The sequence below is a fragment of the Ovis canadensis genome, chromosome 1 (genome assembly GCF_042477335.2).
Source record: "Ovis canadensis isolate MfBH-ARS-UI-01 breed Bighorn chromosome 1, ARS-UI_OviCan_v2, whole genome shotgun sequence".
NCBI classification, from domain to species: Eukaryota; Metazoa; Chordata; class Mammalia; order Artiodactyla; family Bovidae; genus Ovis; species Ovis canadensis.
In genome coordinates this window covers 157247206-157262594 of record NC_091245.1, presented here as the reverse complement: position 1 = coordinate 157262594, position 15389 = coordinate 157247206, and the positions used below count along the sequence as shown (strand labels likewise).

General features: G+C 36.0%; 1 protein-coding gene across 3 annotated transcripts in view; it reads right to left on the bottom strand.

The window, feature by feature from the left end:
• CADM2 (cell adhesion molecule 2) overlaps positions 1–15389 on the bottom strand; it is a 1299579-nt gene that overhangs the window by 108327 nt on the left and 1175863 nt on the right. The gene's annotated exons all lie outside the window — the stretch shown is intronic.

The window sequence follows — 15389 nt, the reverse complement described above, 5'->3', positions numbered from 1 at the left end:
TTGCCTGGAAAATCCCATGGACAGAGGACCCTGGTGTATTGCCATAACAATATTGTTTACAGTCATGACCACACTATTGTGACCCCACCCAGAGTTATGTGCCTCTCGCTAGCTATATAGCTCTATCTTTCCTTCAGTGGAGAGCATCTATCAAAATACATGAGTAATATTAAGGTAAAATTTTAAAATTTACTTTAATTAACATAGTCATTAATACATTCAACTATTCTCTTATTAATAATAAAGTTCACAGTAAACAGAATACATACCATAGCTCTTTATGAAATTAGTGGTTGAAATCTGGGAAGCTATCACATTTACTTGGCAATTAATGCATTACTAGTTTTTTGTTTTTTATTTATGAGTATAAAAGATGATAAGATAACAGAGGAAATAGGTATCAAATCTATGGTATATTTCAGTGCTTCCTTAGGGTACTTAGCTCTAGGCTTTGAATTTGACTGATAATTTATAAATAATACATCTTTTGGTGGTAATAGCAATGTTGTCAGAACATAGGAAATGGCATCAATTTTAAAGATATGGATCAGTAATTGAGCCTTATACATGGTGGATCTCTGCAAAAAATTATCCCTTCTCCTTTTACCATTCATGAAGTTATTTTTAGGAATTTTTGCTAAGAATCTTCCAGTCTAAAAGATTAAAATGCACCATACTGAAGAATATTACATTCCAAATGCAGTTTTTCAATGTTTTTAAAAGTGTCAGAGCTCTAAATCATTATACTCAATTCAAAATAATAGAAAAAGGGTCCTTTTTCACATTCTAATGAAGGAATTCAAAAAATTCAACTATATTTTGTTATTGGAGCTTATTAGAGCACAACAGATCCTGTATAACCTTGTCAAAATGAAATCACTTCCAACAAGCACTGTATACAATAAACTCCTGAGTATTACAGCACCTTTTTCCCAATAACGAGCTTTTCAGGTTAAAGGTATATTCTGTTCTCTACAAATGCAGTGTACAATAATTTCTAACTTGTCAACCTGTTTTGTTTTGTGGCAGTTTCTCTTTTTAAAAATGGCATTCTGGCCCATTCAGATTGGATTTTTGAAGCAAAATTAAGTCTAAAGAGTCCCAGAAGCCCAAGCTGCTTGTTTCCTCTCCAAGGACTAGTATTCAATAGGGGGAAAAACTGCTACCATTTAGTCTGGATTCCATGTGTCTACTTCCTTTCCACTTTCTGTCACTAACTCCCCTGTATGGTCCTGGGATAATCAAGAGTGAATCCAAACCAAGGTTTATTATTGGAGATACAGAATATCATTAGTGGAATACTGTTGGCCAGAACTTGACATATTAATATAAGAAGTATCTTTCTGATAGAAATTATTCACATTCTCTAATTTTAAAAATAATAAGGCATCTTAAACTTTACCAATAATTACAGTGCCATTGGAAGCAACTGTAAGAGGAAAAGTTTACTGTATTTGCTTTTCTTGCCTGTGCAGAAGACATTTATCTGTTCCCATTATGTTCAGCTACTTATAACAGCCTATTTGGATTAGAGCATAAGAATGGATAACAGCACCAAGGCTCTTACTTAAACGGCTAACATCAGGTTGACAAGGCCTCAACAAGCCAGAGCTTGCCTCCTCCTCCAGAGCCATACGCTAACCTCATCTGCTTCATAAAAGGAACCCTTTCAAAAATTAGATTTGAATGCCTCCCTTTTCACTCCTCTGATAGCTTCAACTGGCTTCACATACTGAATGAAATCCTTATATAATAATAAAAAAAAGGCTGAAAAATGAAAACTACTGCAATTTTAAACTATAGGTGGCAACATAAAGTCTTATGTAATTACAAGAAAAGCTGATGAATAATATCAGTCTGTTATTTAAAAAAAAAGTACACTTTTTTCTCTTTAAAAATATTCTTTTACATTTCAAGCTGACAAAGGAAAGTGAAATTTAAAATGGAGGAAAAATTCCTTTGAAATGTATGATTCTATACTATTTAGCCCCACCTATTTCCATACTGGGAGTTCTTCCTAAAAGTACTTTGTTCTCAGTCTCTCAGTTGTGTCCAACTCTTTGTGGCCCCATAAACTATAGCCCACCAGGCTTTTCTGTCCATGGGATTTCCCAGGCAAGAATACTGGAGTGGGTTGCCATTTCCTTCTCCAGGAAAATTACTTTACCAAAAAGTAAATCAGATGATTTGATCAAATACTTTTTAAGTTCTGTAAGGATGTCAGTTTCCTTTGGGAGACTAGTAATGCTTCCCACTAGAAGAAAAAACTTAAATCAAATATAAATATACAACAAGGAGTGGTGTGATGTAGTAAAAAAGTAGTGCTTGAAAAATCAAGATGTTTTCATTTTTATTTAGGTTCTGTGACAAAATAATAGAGACATTTTGCCTACAGTTTAATCCTTTTTCACCTGTGCTTCTTCATCCAAAAAACAGAGTTCAGATCTGGTCTTTTATATAAGTCATTTTGGACCAAGTTTCTTTATTAGTGATGAGTAACAGTTGATTTCCTAAAAGAAAATATATTCACTCAGGAAATTTGTAGATGTGAAAAAATTTTGTATGACTTTAGGAGATTCATTCAGTCTTTAAAGATGGTACAGACTTAAAAATACAAGGAAGTTCAGTTCAGTTCAGTCACTGAGTCATGTCCAACTCTTTGCGACCCCATGAACCACAACATGCCAAGCCTCCCTGTCCATTACCAACTCTCAGAGTCCACCCAAACCCATGTCCATGGAGTCAGTGATGCCATTCACCCATCTCATCTTCTGTCGTCTTCTCCTACTGCCCTCAATCTTTCCCACCATCAGGGTCTTCTCCAGTGAGTCAGCTCTTCACGTCAGGTGGCCAAAGTATTGGAGTTTCATCGTCAACATCAGTCCTTCCAATGAATACCCAGGACTGATCTCATTTAAGATGGCCTGGTTGGAACTCCTTGCAGTCCAAGGGACTGTCAAGAGTCTTCTCCAATAACACAGTTCAAAAGCATCAATCCTTCTGCGCTCAGCTTTCTTTATAGTCCAACTCTCACATCCATACATGACCATTGGAAAAGCCATGGCCTTGACTAGATGGACCTTTGTTGATAAAGTAATGTCTCTGCTTTTTAATATGCTGTCTAGGTTGGTCATAACTTTCCTTCCAAGGAGTAAGTGTCTTCTAATTTCATGGCTGCAATCACCATCTACAGTGATTTTGGAGCCCACGAAAATAAAGTCTGACACTGTTTCCCCATCTATTTGCCATGCAGTGATGGGACCGTATACCATGATCTTAGTTTTCTGAATGTTGAGCTTTAAGCCAACTTTCTCACGCTCCTCTGTCACTTTCATCAAAGGTTCTTTAGTTCTTCTTCACTTTCTGCCATAAGTGTGGTATCATCTGCATATCTGAGGTTATTGATACTTCTCCCAGAAATCTTGATTCCAGCTTGTGCTTCTTCCAGCCCAGCATTTCTCATGATGTGCTCTGCATATAAGTTAGCTTCATATTGTAAATCATATCTCTCCCAACTTCAAGATAATCTTATGTGCGCTTTGAAATAGTAATGATAACATGAATGGAATACTAAGAAATGCGAAAATAAGTGAACTTTCAGGAGACAAAAATCACTCTTCACATTAAGACTCTCCTATTTAAATATGTCATGCTTACGACTAAAATCTCTCAGACTTTCTCTGCTTGGGCCTGTTTAGAAATGTTCATTTGCTCTTATGCAAAGTATTTCTGTAACTCATACTAACTTATATATATTATATAGTATATATATATGTATGTGTGTGTGTGTGTGTGTGTGTGTGTATATATACAGAGAGAGAGAGCTGCACCTCTATTGGCTCAGATGGCAAAAAATCTCCCTGCAATGCAGGAGACCCAGGTTTGATTGTTGGGTCAGGAAGATCCCTTGGAGAAGGGAATGACAACCCACACCATTATTCTTGCCTGTAGAATCCCATGGACAGAGGAGACTGGCAGACTACAGTCCATGGGGTCACAAAGAGTCAGACAAACAGCAACTAACACACACACACACACACACACACACACACGTTACTATATATATTTCTCATTGTGTAGAAATATTTCTAATTTTATCTTGATTCCTCTTCCTATTTAATACACAGATTCCATGAAAGAATAACTATGGGTTCTGGATTTTGAACCAAATATCCTTAAGGTGTAACTAAGTTGTGCTACTCTACTATGTTACCAACTTGTATAAGTTGAAAAAAGCTGTCATTAAATTGGAGTTTATCACACAGCATTAATTTTGGTGAATTCTAATTTTCACACATCTGTTTGTTGTCTGATCAATGCTTACAGGTAATAAAATGAATAAGATGGAAAACTCAGCAGTGGCCACAGGACAGGAAAAAGTCAGTTTTCATTCCAATCCCAAAGAAAGGCAATGCCAAAGAATGCTCAAACTACGCAAATTTCACTCATCTCACAAGCTAATCCCAGGGATGGCAGAACCTGGTGGGCTGCCGTCTATGGGGTCGCACAGAGTTGGACACGACTGAAGTGACTTAGCAGCAGCAGCAGCACACACTAGTAAAGCAATGCTCAAAATTCTCCAAGCTAGGTTTCAGCAATATGTGAACTGAGAACTTCCAGATGTTCAAGCTGGTTTTAGAAAAGGCAGAGAAACCAAAGATCAAATTTTGCCAAAATCAGCTGGATCATCAAAAAAGCTAGAGAGTTCCTAAAAACATCTATTTCTGCTTTATTGACTATGCTAAAGCCTTTGACGGTATGGATCACAATAAACTGTGAAAAATTCTGAAAGAGATGAGAATACCAGACCACCTGACCTGCCTCTTGAGAAACCTATATACAGGTCAGGAAGCAACAGTTAGAACTGGACATGGAACAACAGACCAGTTCCAAATAGAAAAGGATTACATCAGGGCTGTATATATTGTACCCCTGCTTATTTAAATTATATGCAGAATACATCATGAGAAACGCTGGGCTGGAAAAAGCACAAGCTGGAATTAAGATTGTCAGGAGAAATATCAATAACCTCAGATGTGCAGATGACACCACCCTTATGGCAGAAAGTGAAAAACTAAAGAGCCTCTTGAAGAAAGTGAAAGAAGAGAGTGAAAAAGTTGGCTCAAAGCTCAACATTCAGAAAACTAAGATAATGGCATACAGTCTCATCACTTCATGGAAAATAGATGGAGAAACAGTGGAAACAGAGGCTGACTTTATTTTGGGGGCCTTCAAAATCATTGCAGATGGCAGCCATCAAATTAAAAGACGCTTACTCCTTGGAAGGAAATTTATGACCAACCTAGACAGCATATAAAGAAGCAGAGACATTACTTTGTCAACAAAGGCCCATCTAGTCAAGGCTGTGGTTTTTCCAGTAGTCACGTATGGATGTGCGAATTGGACTATAAAGAAAGGTGAGTGCCAAAGAATCGATGCTTTTGAACTGTTGTGTTGGAGAAGGCTCTTGAGAGTCCCTTGGCCTGCAAGGAGATCCAACCAGTCCATCCTAAAGGAGATCAGTCCTGGGTGTTCATTGGAAGGACTGATGCTGAAGCTGAAACTCCAATACTTTGGCCACCTGATGAGAAGAGCTGACTCATTTGAAAAGACCCTGATGCTGGGAAAGATTGAGGGCAGGAGGAGAAGGGGACGACAGAGGGTAAGATGGTCGAATGGTATCACTGATTCAATGACATGAGTTTGGGTAAATTCTGTGAATTGATGATGGACAGGGAGGCCTGGCATGCTGCAGTTCATTGGGTCACAAAGAGTTGGACACAACTGAGTGACTGAACTGAACTGAACTGAATGAAACACATTGAAATATAATATTCAATATTACAATATAGAAGCTTATTTAAATAAAAATTAAAGGAGACTGGGGAATGTTTCAAAAATATTATTATTATAGTTACAATTTAACAAAACTAAAAAGAGCTATTTACTAAATATTTTTTGTGCAAGTATATTAATAATAGAATCTTTTTGATGTATGTAATCACAAGCTGAAATCAACATTGCCAGAAGAAATATCAATAACTTCAGATATTCAGATGACACCACTCTTATGGCAGAAAATAAAGAGGAAATAAGGAGACTCTTGATATGGGTGAAAGAAGAGAATACAAAAACTGGCTTGAAACTCAAAATTCAAAAATCCAAGATCATGGCAACTGGTCCCATCATTTCATGGCAAATAGAAGGGGAAAAAGTGGAAGCAGCAACAGAGTTTATTTTCTTGGGATTCAAAATCACTGCAGATGGTAACTACAGCAATGAAATTGAAAGACTCTTGCTTCTTGGAAGGAAAGCTATGAAAAACCTTGACAGTTATTAAAAAGCAGAGACATCACTTTGCCAGCAAAGGTCCATCTAGTCAAAGATATGGTTTTTCCAGCAGTCATGTACAGATGTGAGAGTTGGACTATAAAGAAGGCTGAGCACTGACTGAAGAATTGATGCTTTTGAAATGTGGTACTGGGGAAGATTCTTGAGAGTCCCTTGGACTGCAAGATCAAACCAGTCAATTCTAAAGGAAATCAACCCTGAATATTCATCGAAAGGACTGATGCTGAAGCTGAAACACCAATACTTTGGCCACCTGATGAAAAGAGCCGACTCATTGGAAAAGATCCTGATGCTGGGAAGGATTGAAGGCGAAAGGAGAAGGTGACACCAGAGGATGAGATGGTTACATAGCATCATCAGCTCCGTGGACATGAATTTGAGTAAGCTCCAGGAAACTGTGAAGGACAGGGTAGCATGGTGTGCTGCAGTCCATAGGGTCACAAATAGTCAGATATGACTTAGCAACTGAACAATAACAAGTAAATCAGGGACTGATAAGCTGTAATAAGGTTTGGGTTTTATACTAAGTGTATGAAATGCTTTTGGAAAAATTTAAATAGGATAAGACTGAAGACTATGAATATAAAATATTTATACATTTCATCCATGTGGGAACTAGACTGGTGCAGGGGAAGCAAGGAACCCATTAGCAATGTTACAATAGCCTAGGCGAGAGAGGATGGTGGAAAGAAGGAGACATACTCGGAAGATGGTCATGAAATAGTGTCAGCAGGATATGCTGTAGAACTGGAAAGAGAGGCAGAGAAAATTAGAGAATAATTCTTAGATTCTGGAATAAGTACATGATCTGTTGTTACAATATTTGTAAAAACTACATTTTTGTAAGAAGCTACAAAGTAGGTTTTCTGTAATACCTTCCTCTAGTTTAAAATGCCATTGCTTCTAAAAAGGAATGCCAAAAATGTCCCCCACAGGCCATTGAATACTGCTTGAATTTGCTAATGAATGAATGCATAGATACTCAGGGAGAAAAGTTCTATACACTTTACAAAGCTATAATCTAGGCTTTTTTGCACATAAAAAATCTAGAAAGCCTAAATGCCTCAGGTATAATACTTCTGTTCAGCTTACCTTACTGCAATTGATGAAAAAAATCATGTATAAAGAGTGCAAGAGAAAATATTTTAAATGTTGTATTTGTTGGGTGGTGAAGTCTTTCATCCCTTCAGACAGGAATGAGGGTTTTCCTCATAGACAGTTTAATCAGTGACCCATCTAGGTACCACAGACACATTTATTGATACTGCAGAGTGGTATCTCTGAATGAATTTTTGTCTTGAAAAGTGAAACTTTGTTCACTTTATGTTCATCTTAAAGAGATGGAATTTAGCCTCAGCTCCATGTTGAGTATGCTTGCACAAATCTACCTTTCAAAAAGCTTTATAATGAAAGCAGTGCCCTTGATTCCACTATTTGATCCATTCCACTTCTCTCTGTAGAGTTCAACAGCATATTCATCCAGTCAGAGGTACGCCTTTCCCACAGGCATCACAGTTCTCCCTGCTTATTCATGTCCAGAGATGCTATGCTTTATCTCAGCGATTAAAGAAGGCACTGTTTTAAGAGTCATTCGACTAGTTTACTGTCTGGAAACTCTCAACTGAAGATGAGAGCAGCAACCATGGGGCTCTTCCATTAGTGCACTGTTTGTTGTTCCATATGGATGTCTTTTTCTACCGTTTGCTTCCTACACTGTATATTTTTCCATCTATACTTCTAAAGAAAACTTCTCCAAAGGAAAATGCTCATTATGAGCACACAGAATTAATTTACCAACTGGCAGGTCTGTTTCTATATGAGGAAACAGATTTTAGCTGAATCCCTTTTGAATGTTTGCTAGGCTGTACATCTGTCCATAATCCAGTCTTCTCTTTCCTGCTCCCTACCCATTCATCTGAGCTCAAAGATTCACTCTCTTACTTTCATTCAGATCTGTATCACCCTTCCTAACAGCACAGTTAAGTTAAAAAAAAAATCGTGCAGATTCTCAATGTTTCTAAATGTTTGTTGCTGGATAATTATATCAGTAAATGTAGGTGTGACTGCCGAATTTTTAGTCTAGCTACATATTTACTATGAAGAACTGAGGTGCATTTTAATTTTAATTGATGAGAGTTATTAACTCTCAAAACATTGATAATCATAGCAGGAATATGTGAAGCATAAGACTAGTAAAGTATGTACACTTGCTCAGTTCTAAGGTAAGCTAACCTAAGCTAAGTCACTTCAGTTGTGTCTGACTCTGTGCGACCCAATAGACAGACGGCAGCCCAACAGGCTCCCCCGTCCCTGGGATTCTCCAGGCAAAAACACTAGAGTGGGTTGCCATTTCCTCCTCCAATGCATGGAATTGAAAAGTGAAAGTGAAGTCGCTCAGTCATGTCCAACCCTCAGCGCCCCCATGGACTGCAGCCCACCAGGCTCCTCTATCCATGGGATTTTCCAGGCAGGAGTACTGGAGTGGGGTGCCATTGACCTCTCAGAATAAGGCAAATTTAAAAACAAATTTAAGATATTACTTTATAGTAGTCCTAATCTGTTTCATAATTAGTACTGCGTGCATCTATATATGTATTATTTATTTTGCTAACTTTAGGATCATGTGCTAATAACAATAGAGCAATTGAATATATACTTTGCATATTTTTTAAATATTTGAAGGAGATAACAGATGGCTTGGAAATGTTTGTTAAAGTGAAAGAAAGGCTACACTCCATGACTCAATTTGTCTCTCTCCCATGATAAGCAAATTGACTAAAAGGAAGAATTAGCACCTAAAACGGGAAGTGAACTTGCATTTACCTATAGTCTCTGAAAGAAACAGAATCTAACTAAACAACATAGCTTCAAAGTTTGTCTTGATGCAAAAATCTGCAAAATCTTGGTGTACAACTTTCTGTCTCTCTGTATTTCTGACATTTATTATTAACAATAAAAGCAGAGTGAAATGAAAATAGCATTGATGTTTTTAAGTTGTAAAGGCATATTTGATAGCTTGATGCCTTTCACTAAACCAAAACACACAGATATTTCTAGCAGTAATATTCTCTCTTACTATAAAAATTAAAGACCTGAAACATTTTGTTACAATTGTTCTTACTAGCTAATGATAAAATGTGATGGATCTTATTCTACATATGTGTTATTCTGAGGTAGATTATCCTGGAAACAAACAAAAATCAATATCACATTTTTCACCAGTATTTATTTCAATAGATACATGAACAAGTATGTAAAACAAATTGTAACTGTCGAGTGATGCTTTAGGGATACAAAGTCAGCAACTGTCAGTAAACTGAGATTACATAAAAAAGCTTTTTACACTATTTCAGTTTCTACTATGATAATACTAGTTATGGAGAGTTTTACTTGTCATAAAGATGAAAGTTGCTAGAAAAAGCAAAATACGTATATAGAGAGAAAACTAAAAATGTGGGAAAGTGCAAGGTGAGCAATTTTACTCAAAATAAGAATAGCAAGAGTTAAGCTAATGAAGAAGTAATGAATTGTTATAAAAGTTTATTTACATAAGTCGATAAACAATGAAGTGATGGAACAAAAACAGTGGTAAAATAGTTTTAAATTTCATATAAGAGTGACTATGGTAATGTGAAAAGTAAATTCAAAGACAGATAGGGAATATCTTGAAAAACTTTCTGGAATAGTGCATCTCAACTCTGCCATGACTATATGAGACAGCATTGAGTTGGGTCCCAGGTGGAGTGGGTTCTCCGCTGAAACTCAAACTGGAATCCCTGTTACTCCCCTCTACAGTGTGGACCTGCCATAGTTAGTGCAGCTACTGGCAGAAGAAGAAATGTTACTCATGTTGTTGTTGTTGTTGTTGTTTTCTACTTATATTACTGTATTTCTTCCTGAATTCTGGGAAGGGTTTTGAGACTAGAGATGATAATAAAAGAGTTCCAACATCTCTGTCCATCTTTCATTTGTATTCTAAGATGGTTATGCATTTATCTGGCATGAATGTGAAGGGAGGTCAAAGGCACTGGAATAATTAAGGAGGAAGTAGTTTAGGACTTGGAAGGATGTGGCAATTTGTGTTTTTCACTCTTCAGAGATATTCTTTCAAAGTGTTCCAGGTACTGCATATTTCTGACACTTCCAAAAGAATATTTTTAAATCAGTGGATGACAAATAAATATAAGAATTTAAATTGCTTCCAAGCATAAAATAAGACTGGTATCAGACCAATTGCAATTATTGACAGCTGTTCTTTACGTGATGAATAGGTATCTTCTATGATCTCTGTGTCTATACAAAAAGATGCAGGTCTGGGTAGTCTCTCTTTGAAGAAAGAATATTTTATCTATACTTTCTGAATTCGATGTTGCATCAGAGGAACAAGAATAATTATAACTTCCACTCTGCTCTCTCTATATTACTAATTTGCTGTAGTGTTGATGTTTTTATGATCTCCTCTATTGCTTAGTTAATAAGAATATAGAATTTCCTCATTCTTTAATAGATAATTTAATTTATGCTCTGGGTACTACTCAGGGAAGATAATAGACGGTAAACTGTATACAACTCTTGTGTAAATTTTATACCAGAGGATTGGATTGAGATTGCCTTTGGTATCATAAGACTACTCAGTCAGTCAGTCAGTTCACTTGCTCAATTGTGTCCAACTCCTTGCAACCCCATGGACAGCATCATGCCAGGCTCCCCTGTCCATCAGCAACTTCTGGAGCTAACTCAAACTCATGTCCATTGAGTTGGTGATGCCATCCAATCATCTCATCCTCTGTCATCCCCTTCTCCTCCTGCCTTCAATCTTTCCCAACATCAGGGTCTTTTCCAGTGAGTCAGTTCTTCACATCAAATGGCCAAAGGATTGGAGTTTCACCTTCAGCATCAGTCCTCCCAATGAATATTCAGGACTGATTTCTTTTAGGATGGACTGGTTGGATCTCCTTGCAGTCCAAGGGACTCTAAAGAGTCTTCTCCAACACCACAGTTCAAAAGCATCAATTCTTCAGTGCTCAGCTTTCTTTATAGTCCAACTCTCATATACATACATGACTATTAGAAAAACCATAGCTTTGACTAGATGGACATTTATCAGTAAAGTAATGTCTCTGCTTTTTAATAAGCTATTTAGGTTGATCATAGCTTTTCTTCCAAGGAACAAATGTCTTTTAATTTGATGGCTGCAGTAACCATCTGCAGGGATTTTGGAGCCCCCCAAAAATAAAGTTGGTCATTGTTTCCATGGTTTCTCCATCTATTTGCCATGAAGTGATGGGACCAGATGGCATGATCTTTCTGAATGTTGAGTTTTAAGCCACACTCCTCTTTCACTTTCCTCTTTCACTTTCATCAAGAGGTTCTTCAGTTCCTTTCACTTTCTGCCATAAGGGTGGTATCTGAGTACATGACGTTACTGATATTTCTCCTGGCAATCTTTATTCCAGTCTGGGCTTCAATCACTCTGGTATTTCTCATTATGTACTCTGCATATAAGTTAAATAAACAGAGTTACAATATATAGCCTTGACATATTACTTTCCCAATTTGGAACCAGTATGTTGTTCCATGTTCGCTTCTAACTGTTGCTTCTTGACCTGCATACAGATTTCTCAGGAGGCAGGTAAGGTGGTTTGGTATTCCCATCTCTTGAAGAATTTTCCACACACAGTTTGTTGTGATCTACACACTCAAAGGCTTTGGCGTAATCAACAAAGCAGAAGTAGATGTTTTTCTGTAATTGTCTTGCTTTTTGGGATACAGTGGATGTTGGCAATTTGATTTCTGGTTCCACTAGCAATATTGTAATAGTAAAACTCTGATTTATTGTATCTATGTAACTGACACTGGTAGACACTTCTATTTATGTTGTATGCCATTTGTTTATGAATAATCCCGGAGTACTGTTACTTTTTTTTTTAATTAATTCCAGACACTTGGGCCATGTTGTCACAAACCCTGACATTTACGCTATTGTATATTCATCCTCCTAGAGCTCTTTGATTTTTGTACTATATTTACTTGGATGCTTATTTTCCATGTTTAAAGTTCTTGAGTGCTATTCACTTTTGCTCCTATAGTGCATTTTGCATTCAGTGGATAAATGTTAAATTTATTTGGCTAATGAAGGAATATTTCTGTTGATCTGAGTTCTTCAAGTAGCAAGAACAGCAATAGAACAACATACCATTAATATGGGACCATTAATATGGAAGTAATTAACCGTTCAAAAGAAATAAATAGCATGGTAACAAAACAATATGAGACTAACTTCAATATTTTTACATAGCAGCAGAAAACACAAAACTATTGTGGTCACAGGAATTAATAGTATAACAATGGCTAGCAATTTAACAGATTAATGTTTCCACTGCTGAGCTTGTTAATGAAAAATGCTATTTTTTTTCCTAATAGGATCTCTACAGTACAAATGTTTCAAAAGTGCAATGTTTTATCTTACAGGTATTTATATACTGAATTTTGTTAGGCTTTTCACTGAGAATGAGATTCAGACTGGTAGTTTCAAATTACTGTCTGTAGTTCTAATGCTTTAATTTCCAAAGGGGTCATTATAAGGAGTGAGGGGGGTGGGGACCCTCCAGTGTTGATGACACAAAATGTCAGTGCTGTTAACGATTAAATGTGAAAACATTTAAATAATCCTCTTGCACTGACACTCAAAGAATAAAATCTATTAGGATGGCATCTAGATAGCAGATGATTTCACAGCAAAGTGCTCCGACCTTCATCAAGTTAAGAATCAATAGAACTTAGGTAACTGTGGTAGAGTCAAAGATGGTCTCAGCTCATGAAAGGCCCTTCTGTGCTAGAGCTATATTAAATTATCACAGCTGATGCAAAATCAAACGGTGTAAAAGATAAAAGGGTAAAGTTCTCACAAACGATCACTTATCACTCCATTCCGAAATGCATACAGCATTCATTATAGATCGAAATGTCACTCAAATTTCATCATTTAGTCGGGTTTTGAAACAGCCAAACCATTAATAGAAGAGAGTAGCTTTTTATATTTATACAACCAGTGACTAATGAGGCATTATACCCTGTGTGCAAAGGAGAGAAAAAAAACTAAACTTTATTTTGTAATGAACCCAATTGGAGCCCTTTTAAAACACAGTGTAATGTGGTTTCACTGTTTCATCGAGCCTCTCATTACTTGTGTCAATAATCCTAGGTAAACCAGTGTTGAACTTCACAGCATTTATCTAGCAGCATGAATAGCACTAATCTATGGGGTGCTTTTTATGAACTGTAGTTCAAAAAGCAAAGCCAAAAATGACTTCTTACAAAGTGCTCAGAGAAATATTTATTAGAAACATGTCAACTGCCAACTACCTGAAGGTAGCTTGGCTCTTTAGGAAATCATACTGTTGGCTAGCTTGCAAACACTGAGAAAACATGAATTTTTCCCCATTTTAATTACTTAAAAAAAAAGAATGACTTTTTTATCAAAGTATATTATTTCTTCTGTCACTTCCCTTCTAATTGTCTATATTTTATGGCATATTGTTTTTGACAATGTGTCATATTTCGACAATGTGACATACTATGCAACATGCCCCAAGTTTCCCAAAAATTGTTAAGTGAATCAAGCACTTAAAGTTGAGGGTGAATCAGACTTCACTTCCATGACTGTAGTATCTAAACCTCCAGGTCAGCATGAACTGTAAGTGACTCCTGGATCCTGCTCTAAGGATCTAACTTCTTGACACACTCAGGGTTGTTACATTCTCTCTGGCAGTGAGCCTGGCAGGGTTTGTCTACAGGGGGTTACCACATTTAATTTCAATTTATCAGTCTAACTTGATCAGGCTGAACTTTCCCCAAAACTGAAATTTGCACAATTCATGAGATACCATAAATTACTCTCTCAGCTCCACTGTTTTCAAGATGTTTATATGTGGAAAGTCTATTCAGCACAAGCTGTTGTTTACCTTCAAGAGCAAATTGTTGCTAAGAACTGAGAAATGGTAGACACTAAAGCAATTTGAAAATAAGAAAGTTTTGTAAATTGATTTAATATATTATTGAGGCCTGTATCATAACAACATAAGTATCTTTGGAAAAACAAACAGGGTTATTTTTCCCCTAAAATTAAATCATTTTACAAAGAATTGGAACTTATCCCCCAAATTCCTCTTTTTGGAAAGTTATAGACTTAATCCATGTTTCTTACAGTTATTTTATACTTATTTCATGAGTAACATTTCAAATAACTGTACTCTGTAACTTCTAAGATCCACTAGAATTATTTCAGCTTTGTATAGATTTTACACAATACTCATTCAAATACTGTAATATTATGTAGAACATATTAGTCTTAGAAAATGTTTTCTTGGTGAAATATATGAGAAAAATCTTACTTTCTATAATGCTTTTTTTTCTATTTGAGATTCACATTATACCCTGTAAATAAACTCTGAGAAGTCTTGAAATTAAAAAAAAAAAAAGACTAACTTCATTTATTGTGATATTTACCAATTTCATAAAAGTTCATCTTCATAACAATATGTTAAAGCTACTTCATGAACAATTTGTCCTGACTTTTGGAGTTTACAGAAAATAGAAATTCTCTCTAATCTTGGGAATTGGCATGTCTTTTTGCCATTTTGCTATATTTACTCAAAATATGAGACTAATGAGAGGAGAAAAAAATGTTTGCGGGTGTTTTAATTATTATGCATAAGAAATTAGTGCAGTTGTCATTAGTACTGTATAGCTCTGTCTTTGCTGCATCTCGATGACATACTATCATTCTTTGTAAAACTACTAATAGTGATTATAAAATATACTTTTATGATAATTCTACCAAAATTAACTTAAGCAAAGTTTTCATGATTCTGATTTATTGTTAAAAGCATTTATTTGTAAAGCATAAAGAAAACCATTAATATGACTTACTAGTCACCATCAAATAATACACAGTATATTTGCAATTAAAAAATCATTTACAAAACAGCTTTTTATTTCCTAATATATGCTTTCATTTTATGTTATTATTTAATTTG